We start from the raw sequence: 11470 nt of genomic DNA on the forward strand, positions 1-11470 counted from the left end.
GAAGGGGGCTGGCTGGGAATTGATAACACTTTGCTTTTGTTAAGGATGTGGAATAATGTTTCTATCTTGGATCTTTTTTGTGTTTTAGGCAAGGGAAGAATTCAGCGAAAGATGTATGGAGGAAGCTCTTGCAAAACTGCCCAAGTTGAAAGATGTGGAATCACCTAAAGTGCCATTATCAGTTCTGTGGCGGAACATTTTTTTTTTTAAAAAGGGACATGTGAGTTTCACGTGCTTATTATTTTTAGTTGGATGCAGAAACATGTTACCAACTTACAACAGTGAAGGGTGAATGATCCATATAGAGGTTTTTGACTCCTGGCCACTGCCTATATGTATCCCTGCAGTTTTCTTGGTAAAGCTGGCGGAGGAATTTTTGGGAATTAAAGTTGCCAAGGTTGTGAAACGCTGATGTGAAGAGTGGCTCTAAACCATTCCATTCAGTGGGTGGATGGCACTGAGGCATTCCCTGCCAAGCTTTATGCTTTTAAGCAGCACCACAAAGCATTTTCTATTGAGGACACAATATTGTTCCTGTTTTTATCTCCTTTTGTAAATCCTGATTAAAGCTTGTTTGATTACCTTGCATATTAGCTGATTCATTTTTGTAAGCAGAGTTTTTAAAAAGTACTTTATAGATGCTAATTTTTACATTTTGGGTTGCTGAAATTTCCATAGGAATTCTTTTCAAAAGCAATCTGGAAAACAATGCATTGGTGGATAACCATTTTAATTAAATAATTTAAAATACCTGTAAATTGTTGCTTACATGTCATTTTAGAATAGAATGAGCTGGAAGAGACCTTCGAGGTCCTAATCCAGCCCCCTGCTCAAGCAGGAAAACCTGTATCATTTCAGATAAGTGACTGGAGTCTTCTTAAAAACCTCCAGTGGTGGAGTGCCCACGATTTCTGAAGGCCAGCTGTTCCACTGGTTAATTGTCCTCACTGTTAGGAAGTTTCTCCTTAATTCCAGGTTGCTTCTCTCTGATTAGCTTCCAACCGTTGTTTCTTGTCCTGCCCTCTGGTGCTTTGGAAAATAATTTCCTTTGTGAAGGCTAGATTAGCAAATAGGGGGGAAACTTTGAAATAAGGAAATTACAGTTATGGTTGGGAATACTCCCTCCTCTAATGTACTTTTAGAGCTGATGTATATGATGACTAAAGCTTTTTTCCCCATCAGAGCGACACTGTTGATCTTACTGTATTAGCCAGTCTTTGTCTGATACATCAGCTGGGGGTACCTGCTTATTCTTCTCCAGGCAGACCAGCCCATAACGTAACTGATGGGTCTTCTGTGTCATTTTAGGATTCAAATGAATCAATGAAGAAATAGCAGGATTCTTGCACCAGATCGATGAAAAAGAGGAGTCACGTAAACCTAAGAAAAATTGAGCAGGTTGTTAAAAGCACATCCAGTAAATGTAGAGGTAAGAATGTTTTTATGTTAAGTTATTAAATTTACTTATTAAAAGTAATCTCAGTATCCTGTTCCCTAAATGGAACATTCAGAAGGACTCTGAAATGTTATATTTCCCTCCTGGGCAATGCTGTTCTGACAGGTGGTTTTCAAGACAATTTAGTTCTAGAACAACTTTCAAACCAGAAGGGTTGTATTGACCTGGTCCAAAATAGCATTTTGGAGTCCTTTGGAAGTGCATGCTTTGCATCTCCCTATATAATGACTTTGTTGGAGACTGTACCATAGAATATCATATAGCAAATTCTGCCTCTCCCAGGACCTCATGGGAGAACACAACTTTACAGATAAAGACTGTAAAATGTGCAGCATATGAATTATCTGGTCAACCTTGTTTTAAAGGTTTTGGAAAAGCTACATTACTTTTTTTTGCAGTTAAAGAATGAGAGGCATTAAAAGCTTCAAGTTGAACTCAAATTCTTAACACACTCAATGGTTCAATGCACTTTTGAGAAAATGTGAGTGGAAAGAACTTAGAAATTCTAGTTGAAATTGATAAAATCTGTTCATAAAGCTGGCTCAGGTGCACACATTTGTTGCAAATTGACTGAAAAGGCAGTTCCTAGGAAATCATTAATTATTCAGCATTTTTCTTTAGTTCTCTCCGCTGAGAACTGTATCAGTGAATGGAGAAGGATACAAGCCACAGTTTGGTTATGGCTTGTTTGAACTGCCCATTGTTTTGGCAATGTGATGTATTCCAGATGCTTGGGCTTTTACTCATTAGCTCTAGTCAGTATGAGCAGTACCTGGGAAATTCTCCACTCCTGATTTAAACTGCTTAGAATTTGTGTAAGCTTGCACCTGGTAGGAACCGTTGGGCATTCGTTGAAAACAAAGCTTTCATTGACTCATAAGAAAAAGGGTAAGAAATGAGCCTGGGGCTCATATTGTGCTAAACAGGTGCAGTGTTGCATGTAAAATAACCTCAATTATAAAATGAATACTTTGACTAAGAGTTTGATTGCAGTTGCCAGATTTGTATAGTTTTTAAAACTGCCACAGAACTTAATCAGACTAATTGAAAGAATCAAAAGATAATAGCTATTCTATGCAATTGTCTCCTATCAAGCGTGCTTGAAAGTCCAGGTACTCTTTAAGACAAAGGGACTGCAAAACGTGTAGCTCAGTGGTACATGATGACTATTTCTTTTTTCCCCATCATATCGATTATGCTGAGCAAGCATATGTTCTAGCCAAATAGCCTGATTCCACTGATGTCCAAGTCTTAATGTTGCAGTTTTTATATTTGAAGCCAGAAGGAAATCTTAATTCATGTGGTTTATTTTTCAGGAGAGTGGTGGTTGGCACTGGTGATGAAAGAAGCTGCATCACATTTTTTGGGATTGCTGGTCCAGAAAGGTTTGTGTTACTTAGCATACAAATGTGTGCATTCATACCTTTTTTATAGAATTACTATGGAACAATATATATTATATCTTTAAAGTATCCACTGTATGTATGATGGGCTACCATATCTCATTTGATACAGATAATGGTGCCTTTTCTCTTACTGGTCCATAATCAACAACTTCCAGGCATCAACCCTCTCTCCCGATGAAATCATCGACATTTCCCGTAATGGCCCTGACTTCAAGAACAGTGATGGCTTGGTGGCCCCACGCTTCTGCAGAGTCATTTGCAAAAGTGAAGCCAGCAAACGTAAATTCATCTCCACAATAAACTCCCTCACCAAAAGCTGCACAAACCATAAGAAACTTCGTTCACGGCCCAACCTGTTCATACTACAACATGCCTGCGCCTGCGAGATCCGCTCTGAGCTCAAAAGACGCCAGGACCAAGGAGAGATTGACCTGTACATAGACTACCGCGGTAACTGCATCAAACACAAGACCAGATCCTGCGTCTCAACAATTGCCCCCAACAACCAGAACTAGGAATGCATGCCCCCAACTTCCTCCAGGTCAACCCCTGCTGACCTCAAATGCAAGCTACTTAATGCAAGAACATACAAAATACCCGAATTCCTCCTGCTACTAAATGCGACTATTCGACCTTATTTTTGTCTGAGATGTGGTTAAATGAATCCTTTCCAGACTCCATTATTACAGTAAGTGATTATCACGCTTTGTGGTCTGACCGTGAAAATCGTAGAGGGGGGTGGTGTTGCAATCTTCTATAAAAAGTCCCTATATCTGAAAAAGATTAATGTTACACAGGAGCTTGCTCTCCCTGAGACTTGTCTGCGAACTGTCCCTAAATTCCACAGTTCATTTCTTGCTATGTTACAGAGCCCTTGATTACAACCTTGGTCATACGAACAAACTAACTGCACTACTAATGTGGGCAGCTTCCTGCCCTCACTCAGAAAAAAACAGGCTGAAAAAACTCTCGAAAACAGGCCCCAAAAGCCCTGAAAACAGGATATGCAGAGGCCAAAAAATGGTGGGCAGGCGGGGCTTCAGCAATATTCAGTCTATAAGACACACAGACATTTTCGCCCCCTTTTGGGAGACAAAAAAGTGTGTTTTATAATGCAAAAAATACAGTAAGTTGTTGGTGGAAAGTAGTTAGGGTTTTTAGTCATTTCTGCTACCTTAAACTCATTCTGAACATTTTTTTCCTTTCTTTAAAACAGATTCTCGACTGCCATATGATGTTTACGAGCAGTATGTTGCCTGGAAGTTAATTTGAATTCAATGTTGATGCTCAATAAATAAATAATTTTCACTATAGCAACATTAAACGGTGTAAGTCTTCAATAGAGAACAAACTCAGTTTTTTTTCCTCCGCTGAGGCAGGCTCCCAGTTCATACATTCAGAACTGGCCCCGTATGAACAGAGGCTGTAGTTGTATGCTGGAATAATTAACAAAGGATGTATCTTAGGACAGTTTGTACTGTAGTATGACATCAAGTAGCAGAGCCTTGGAACAATTGAGTAAAAGTAGGTTGATATTTAAGCTATGATCCCACATTTCTTAAATTTGTTAGATATCTTTTTCATCCAAGAGCTCAAGACACCATTGTTGTTGTTAGTTGTGAAGTTGTGCCCAACCCATCGCAACCCCATGGGCAACATTCCTCTAGGCCTTCCTGTCCTCTACCATCCTCTGGAGTCCATTTAAGCTCACGCCGACTGCTTCAGTGACTCCATCCAGCCACCTCATTCTCTGTCGTCCCCTTCTTTTGCTCTCAATCTTTCCCAGCAAGACACCATACATAGTGCTTTCTCTCATTTCCCCCCAGTGTTGTAGGTTGGACTGAGAATGATTGGCCCAAAGTCACCCATTGAGCTGCTGAAGAAAGTGGCCTAGAATCTGGATCTCTCCAATGCCAGTTCAGCATCTGAATCGCTGATAAGATGAGCTCTTGGTTATACAACTGATACAGCACAGATAACTTGTAACCTGAGAACTTTGCAGGAGGGAATGTCAAAATGACAGTATTTGCATATTAAACTGAAATGGTGTCCTGATGTAAGATCATTGATAGTCAAGGTTGGGATTTATTTTTAATAGATTTGGGGATAAATTTATTCCAATTTATATAGCTGCCCATCTAATATATGACTTAAAGACAGATGTCAGTTTGCCCAGATGCCTTGAGAAAATTTTTCTTCTGATGTGTATAAGCCGGACTGCAACATTAGGCATGGCAGATGCCCAAAGTAGGTGCTATTTATGTTCCTAGAATGGGGGTGGGCAAATGTGGCTCTTTTACAACCTGTGGACTTCAACTCCCAGAATTCCTGAGCCAGCTTGGCTGTCTCAGGAATTCTGAGAGTTGAAGTCCACAGGTTGTAAAAGAGCCACATTTGCCTACCCCTGAACATATGTGCTTGTTCTTTGCACTAATCTGAGATGCTGCACTGGGTAAAATGGTAACGTTTTTGCTGAGAGTGTAGATGTAAACAGCCCTCTGGGTATGAGGATGATTGGAGCTTAATTGCTATTCATGTTCACAAGGAAGGTGGCAAAATAAGTGTGTTTTTACATAGATGCAGCCAATGCCATCAAGAATGGATTATAGCGGCTCCCAACCTTTCGGGCACCAGGGACCAGTTCCACAGAAACGTTTTTCCGTGGACTGGAGAGGGCGTGGTTTCATGTGCTGCCTGCATCCTAGGGATGGGGCTGGTTTGCGCTGCCCAGTTTCTGGCATGCCATGGCCTGGAGCTGGTCCAGGGGTCAGGATTATAGGATGAGCCAGGCATTGGACTGAATGTTAAATGCATCCTTAGTGAAGCAGCAAACTTCAGTTTCTACAATTCTAAAACCATTATATAATGATCATTAACAGTATTATTAGCTTTTCCCTTTATATAATTTAAATTTTGATAGGAAGACAAAAATGGTTTAATAATACAGTATAGAAAAACCTGCACGGCATCACAACTTAATTTTTAGTTATCACATAGACATATCAAATTTGTGATCTTCCAAGTCACAAATACCCAGTTGTCTTCTGTCTCTTGGCTATTGGCTCCCTTATGCTTTGTAAATCCAGGGATCTTTGGAAAAGTTTTGACATCAGGGTAGACAGCTGAAAAGTTTCCTTCTCTGTCTGATGCTAATGTTCACAGTTAACTATTGCTTTCAAAATTATCATCTTGTATATAAGTAGATGTTATTTAAATATGGAAAATTTAGCACTCCTTCACAAGATTTCACCCCTCTTAAGGTAGGTCATGATTAACATTTACATCAGTGTTTAAAGCTCACCTAATGTGATGTTAAGGGGCGCGGGGCTCAGTGGCTAAGATGTTGAGCTTGTCGATCGAAAGTTGGCAGTTCAGTGGTTTGAATCCCTAGTGCCACATAATGGGGTGAGCTCCCATTATTTGTCCCAGCTTCTGCCAACCTAGCAGTTCGAAAGCACGTAAAAAATACAAGTAGAAAAATAGGGGCCACCTTTGGTGGGAAGGTAACTGCGTTCCATATGCCTTTAGCGTTTAGTCATGCCAGCCACATGACCAAGGAGACTTCTTCGGACAGCACTGGCTCTTTGGCTTTGAAACGGAGATGAGCACTTCCCCCTAGAGTCGGAAACTACTTATGTGCGAGGGGAACCTTTAATGTGATGTTTCTCCTTAGCAATTTTTAAAATGTGTGTACTTCAAGTCTCAGAATTCCAGAACACTGGCTGGGATTTGAGTTAAAAAGGGCAGGATTTAGAGATAATTTATGACTTTGAAAATATCTGAATATTTTTTGAGCTTGCCTGTGGCCAAATTTGCTTAATTGCTGTATGATTCACTTAAGAACCATGGCAAAAAAGATAAAATTGGGTGTGACTCACTTAACTGCTTTGCTTAGCAACAGAAATTCCTGACTACCTATAAAAACGCCTCTACTCGGGGCATGTGATGTTGCTGTTTGTTTAGATGTGGGAACAAAGTAAATGATTCATTATAGGTACTTTGCAGGGAAAATTTTAAATAATTGCATTCCCAAGGATATACCTAAACAGATTTAGTTACATAAGTATGTACCTCTTGCATCAGACAAAGTTCATTGGGGTTGCCTTTCTGTGGCTTCATCTTAAACAGCTGCTGAATTCAAAAGCAGATTTACACCTTAGCTTGATACTGCCCCAATATGAGTTATGCAATTAAGATAAATCCCAAACACACTGCCTGCTTTTAGCTTTTTGTTTTGGCTTTGTATTTTGTGTTAAGACTTCAGAGGGTGCTGTTTGCCCACGTTTTGCTCACATGCAAAGAGCACTTGCATCAAACAGTTCACTATTTCACATGCATTTTGCTTTTCATTTGGATGGGAAACATAATTGGTTTATTGATAACATATTTCTATGTTTTTACTTTATTAATGGGAGGAACACACCAGGGGTGGGTTCTACTTACCTTTACTACCGGTTCGCAACGGGATCACATGCGCGCACTTGCTTTGCTCGCGCCAAGCTTCTGCACATACGCAGATCACTTCTGATGACGTCAGGGTCAGTGGGCGGAGCCTCCCGCCGGTTTTACTACCGGTTCTGTAGAACCGGTCCGAACGGGGGCAACCCACCACTGGAACACACCCATTTACTGCATGTCCTTTAAATTGCAGAGTGAAAGCTATTTTAGGTTTCAATGGATAATTCAAAGCTATTCTACCTCTCTGGAAGAGTTTTCTTTACACAGTCATTGAACAGCATTCTTAAGGAAAAGCCACTGACAAACTTGGCGTTGCAGTGATAAGATGCAGTCATATTATGTGTTGTGACCCAGGTTGACATTTTTGACAAGACTGGTGGAGTCTGGATCTGTAAATTGTCTCTCCAAAATATGCCTGGTTTAGAAAGCCACCAATCTAGTCAGCTTTCTTTATTGTGGCTTTGACAGCATGTGATTCATGCTAATTGAGTCAAGAACCAGACCTTTTTGAATTATTGGAAGCACGCTACTTGTGGTATCTCAGCCCATACCTCAGGAGTTTATCTGCAAGGCTGTTTTGTTAGCCCTTCCCCGTTGATTAGTAGTCTGATGTAATGGTGAAATCCAAATTTTTTTACTACTGGTTCTGTGGGTGTGGTATGGTTTGGTGGGCGTGGTAGGGGAAGGATACTGCAAAATCCCCATTCCCTCCTCACTCCAAAGAAAGGATATTGCAAAATCTCCATTCCCATCCCACTCAGGGGCCAGCCAGAGGGTATTTGCCGGTTTTCCGAACTACTCAAAATTTCCGCTACTGGTTCTTCAGAACCTGCTGGATTTCACCCCTGGTCTAATGGCAGAAATGAAGAGGAACTAAAGAGCCTCTTGATGAGAGTGAAAGGAGAAGGCAAAAGTTGGCTTGAAACTCAACATTTTTTTAAAAAAACCTTAAGATTATGGCATCTGGTCCAATCACTTTCTTGCAAATAGAAGCGGAAGAAATGGAAGTAGTGACTGATTTTATTTTCATGGGTGCCAAGCAGAGCTGGTATTCAGCTGGTTCGAGCCAGTTCGCTTGAACCAGTAGCGGAAATCACAGGTGGGCCCGCTGCCGCTCCTGCCTTGGCTCTATGCCATCCTATTTAGGCACGTATTTGAGGCCAGGCACATGCGCGGAAGGTGCACAAGCAAAGTGCAACCGCAGAACCCACCAAACATCCAACTTCACCAGGAATAACTTCCCATTATACTTCAACTTTGTTTTCCTTGGGTCTCTTCACCACCTCTCCCAAGTCTCCACTTTTAGGCTTTTAATGCTTTCTAGGTAAAAAATTGGATGAGAAAAGTCATGAGAACAGACGTGAAAGTCCCGCTGGCACAGGAATTCTGGAAGTTGAGGTACACAAGTCATAAAGGGGCTTGGTTCCCTATCTATATTCTAGGGTCGTGATGGCAAACCTATGGCATGTGTGCCACAGATGGCACGCCGAGCCAGATCAGTGGGCATGCGAGTGTTGCCCTAGCTCAGCTGAAGCATGCATGCGCACGCCAGCCAGCTGATTTCCGGGCCCACCGGAAGTCAGGAAATAGGCTGTTTCCAGCCTCCGGGTGGTGGGGAGGCTGTTTTCACCCTCCTCAGGCTCCAAAAAAGCCTCGAGCCTGGGGAGGGTGCAAAACGGGCCTACTGGGCCCACCGTGCCATTGTGTGCCAAAAGCGGGGGGAGCACAGGGGGTTCATATGCACATGCGTGGCGGGCGGGTCGCATTGTATTATGGGTGTGGGCATGCGTGTGCGCAACCCCTCTGCGCTCCTCCCACTTTTGAGACGCGACGGCAGGTTAGCCATCACTGTTTTAGGGAGTCAGGTCATTCAGCAAATTGCAGCCTCCTCCCTCACCCCATGGTAATTTTCATGTCATCTTGCTTAGAAATTGTTATTGCTGAAATCTATCAAGTGAGCAGATTCCCCGAGTGAATTTCTTTGCTATGTTCTCCATAGTTAAAATAATTACAAGCCATTCAAATTTCTCGGCAGTAGAATATTTATAAAGAGCTAAATAAAGGGGGGGAGGAGGGGGATTTCTGAGTATGTGACAAAAAGCACATTTCTCAAGTGTTTTTAATTTGTGCGGGACTTCCTGCATTTGTTAGCATTTTTGAAAACGTCCTGCCCATTTCCGTTCTTGTTGCTATTTTTCTGAACCTCTCCTTAGTGCATCTAAGGGTGCGCTAGGGTGGGGGTGATAGAATTAAATAAGTTAGCCAAAGTTGTATAGCATCACTTATTTAATTTATATGCACACAAATATTACACACACACACACACACACACACACACACACACACACACACACACATATTTCACCTTTGATTCAGCATTGAATGCTGGTGACTGACTGGACAACTCCCTGCAGTTTTCCTAGCAAAATTTCAGAGGTTTTCCCTTGCCTCTTTCCTAGGGCTGAGTGAAAGTGACTGACCCAAGATCACCCAGCTGACTTTGTGCTTCAGGTGAATTGGAATTCCTGCTCTCCCACCTGATCCCTTAACAACAATACCAAACAATCTCTCCATAGTTGCCCTATATTACGTTGTGCTATTTTCCTGATCATCATACAAATTCTAGAGGCAGGAGAGGTGGCCTGGAATACCATGTTTTTTAAGGGCTATTCAGAATTTGCTGTAATCTACATAGTCAGAAGGGACATGGTGGCTCAGTGGCTAAGACATTGAGTTTGTCGATGGAAAGGTCCGCAGTTCAGCGGTTCGAATCCCTAGTGCCGCGTAAGGGGGTGAGCGCCTGTTACTTGTCCCAGCTTTTGCCAACCTAGCAGTTCGAAAGCACGTAAAAAATGCAAGTAGAAAAATAGGGACCACCTTTGGTGGGAAGGTAACCGTGTTCCGTGCACCTTTGGCGTTTAGTCATGCCAGCCACATGACAACGGAGATGTCTTCGGACAGCGCTGGCTCTTCGGCTTTGAAATGGAGATGAGCACCGCCCCCTAGAGTTGGGAATGACTAGTACATATGTGCAAGGGGAACCTTTACATAGTCAGAAATCTTGATATAATCAGTAAAACAGAGATGCCTTTTTGAAACCTTGCCATTTCCATTATTCTTTGAGTGTTATCAATGTGATTCTGGATGCTTCTAAATCTGGCTGATCATATTGGTTACCAATGGTCACTGACAAGGAATGCTGAATATTATAATTCATCAACATCAGCAAGGTAAAAAAAATAGTTTATCAGTATTTTCTAAATCTCAAAAGGGTGTCTATTTTACTTTGCATTCTCATCTCTTCGTGCACCTTCATTTTTAATGGCCATTTTCTATTCAGAAAATGCATAGTATGTTAGAAGAGACACATAGATCCTTCTGTATCTTAAACCTATCTTCTGGAGTGTTGGCTCCATGATGGGAGGGCCCAGGAGGGCCGAGGAGCTGATAAGAGGAGCAATGAAGGAAGAATAATCTTCACAAAACTCTTTGGATTGGGGGCATGTACTGTAAACATTCCCCACCATTATATACCAGAATGCTTAAAGCCAAGCAGAAACTCTTTTAAATTTGCTTTTCCAGGGGATTTTATTTTCCAAGAAAAGAGACTGAAAGGAAAAGCAAGAGGCCAGATAGTCCAATGGCAGTTTGATAGCAGCTCCTTCAATCATTTGCTTTTCTGCTGGGTCAGTGAAGTGAACACTTAATTAGCAGAATGAAAGGGATGCTTAATGAAGAACAAGGCCAGGCCATTTTGTCTTTTTTTCTTACTGTGTCCCCTACCAGCATGCATATAATAAAAGGGCAATATTATTGCACAGAATATGAAACCAAATTATTGTGCTCAGATAACATTGAACATAAGTGTTCCTTGCCCTACTAATGACTAGGATTCTAGAATTTCCCCTACTATAACCAAAAATTATACCCCGAGACTTTTAAAGTAATAGGTCTCATGGGCAGCATGAAAGGTTCTTGGGAGCAAAGGAATATTTATGCCATGGTTGAAGCGCTATGACAAGGGAAGTTGTTAAAATGCCAGTGAAGGAGAAATGCTCTGGAGCTAAGTTATTCCATGTTCAGAACAAGTATTCCTCTCCATATATTTAGGCTTCTTTCCAGCTGTCAAAAAAGGATAATTCTGTTTATG

At 41.6% G+C, this 11470-nt stretch overlaps 1 long non-coding RNA gene and 2 other non-coding genes across 3 annotated transcripts; all 3 read left to right on the top strand.

Annotated features, from left to right (window-relative positions):
- Positions 1-40: 40 nt before the first annotated feature.
- LOC139314417 (uncharacterized) lies at positions 41-4186 on the top strand. The gene is made up of 5 exons (XR_011600184.1): positions 41-220; positions 1309-1429; positions 2773-2841; positions 2972-3550; positions 4079-4186. It is a non-coding gene; the product is annotated as an uncharacterized lncRNA (long non-coding RNA).
- On the top strand, positions 1144-1234 carry LOC139316086 (small nucleolar SNORD12/SNORD106). Its single transcript, XR_011600336.1, has one exon. It is a non-coding gene; the product is annotated as a small nucleolar SNORD12/SNORD106 (small nucleolar RNA).
- Positions 2606-2697, top strand: LOC139316088 (small nucleolar SNORD12/SNORD106). The gene has a single exon (XR_011600338.1). It is a non-coding gene; the product is annotated as a small nucleolar SNORD12/SNORD106 (small nucleolar RNA).
- Positions 4187-11470: the final 7284 nt, after the last annotated feature.

This window comes from Pituophis catenifer, unplaced genomic scaffold (genome assembly GCF_029215685.1).
Source record: "Pituophis catenifer annectens isolate HBS135680 unplaced genomic scaffold, rPitCat1.0.hap2 SCAF_3, whole genome shotgun sequence".
NCBI classification, from domain to species: domain Eukaryota; kingdom Metazoa; phylum Chordata; class Lepidosauria; order Squamata; family Colubridae; genus Pituophis; species Pituophis catenifer.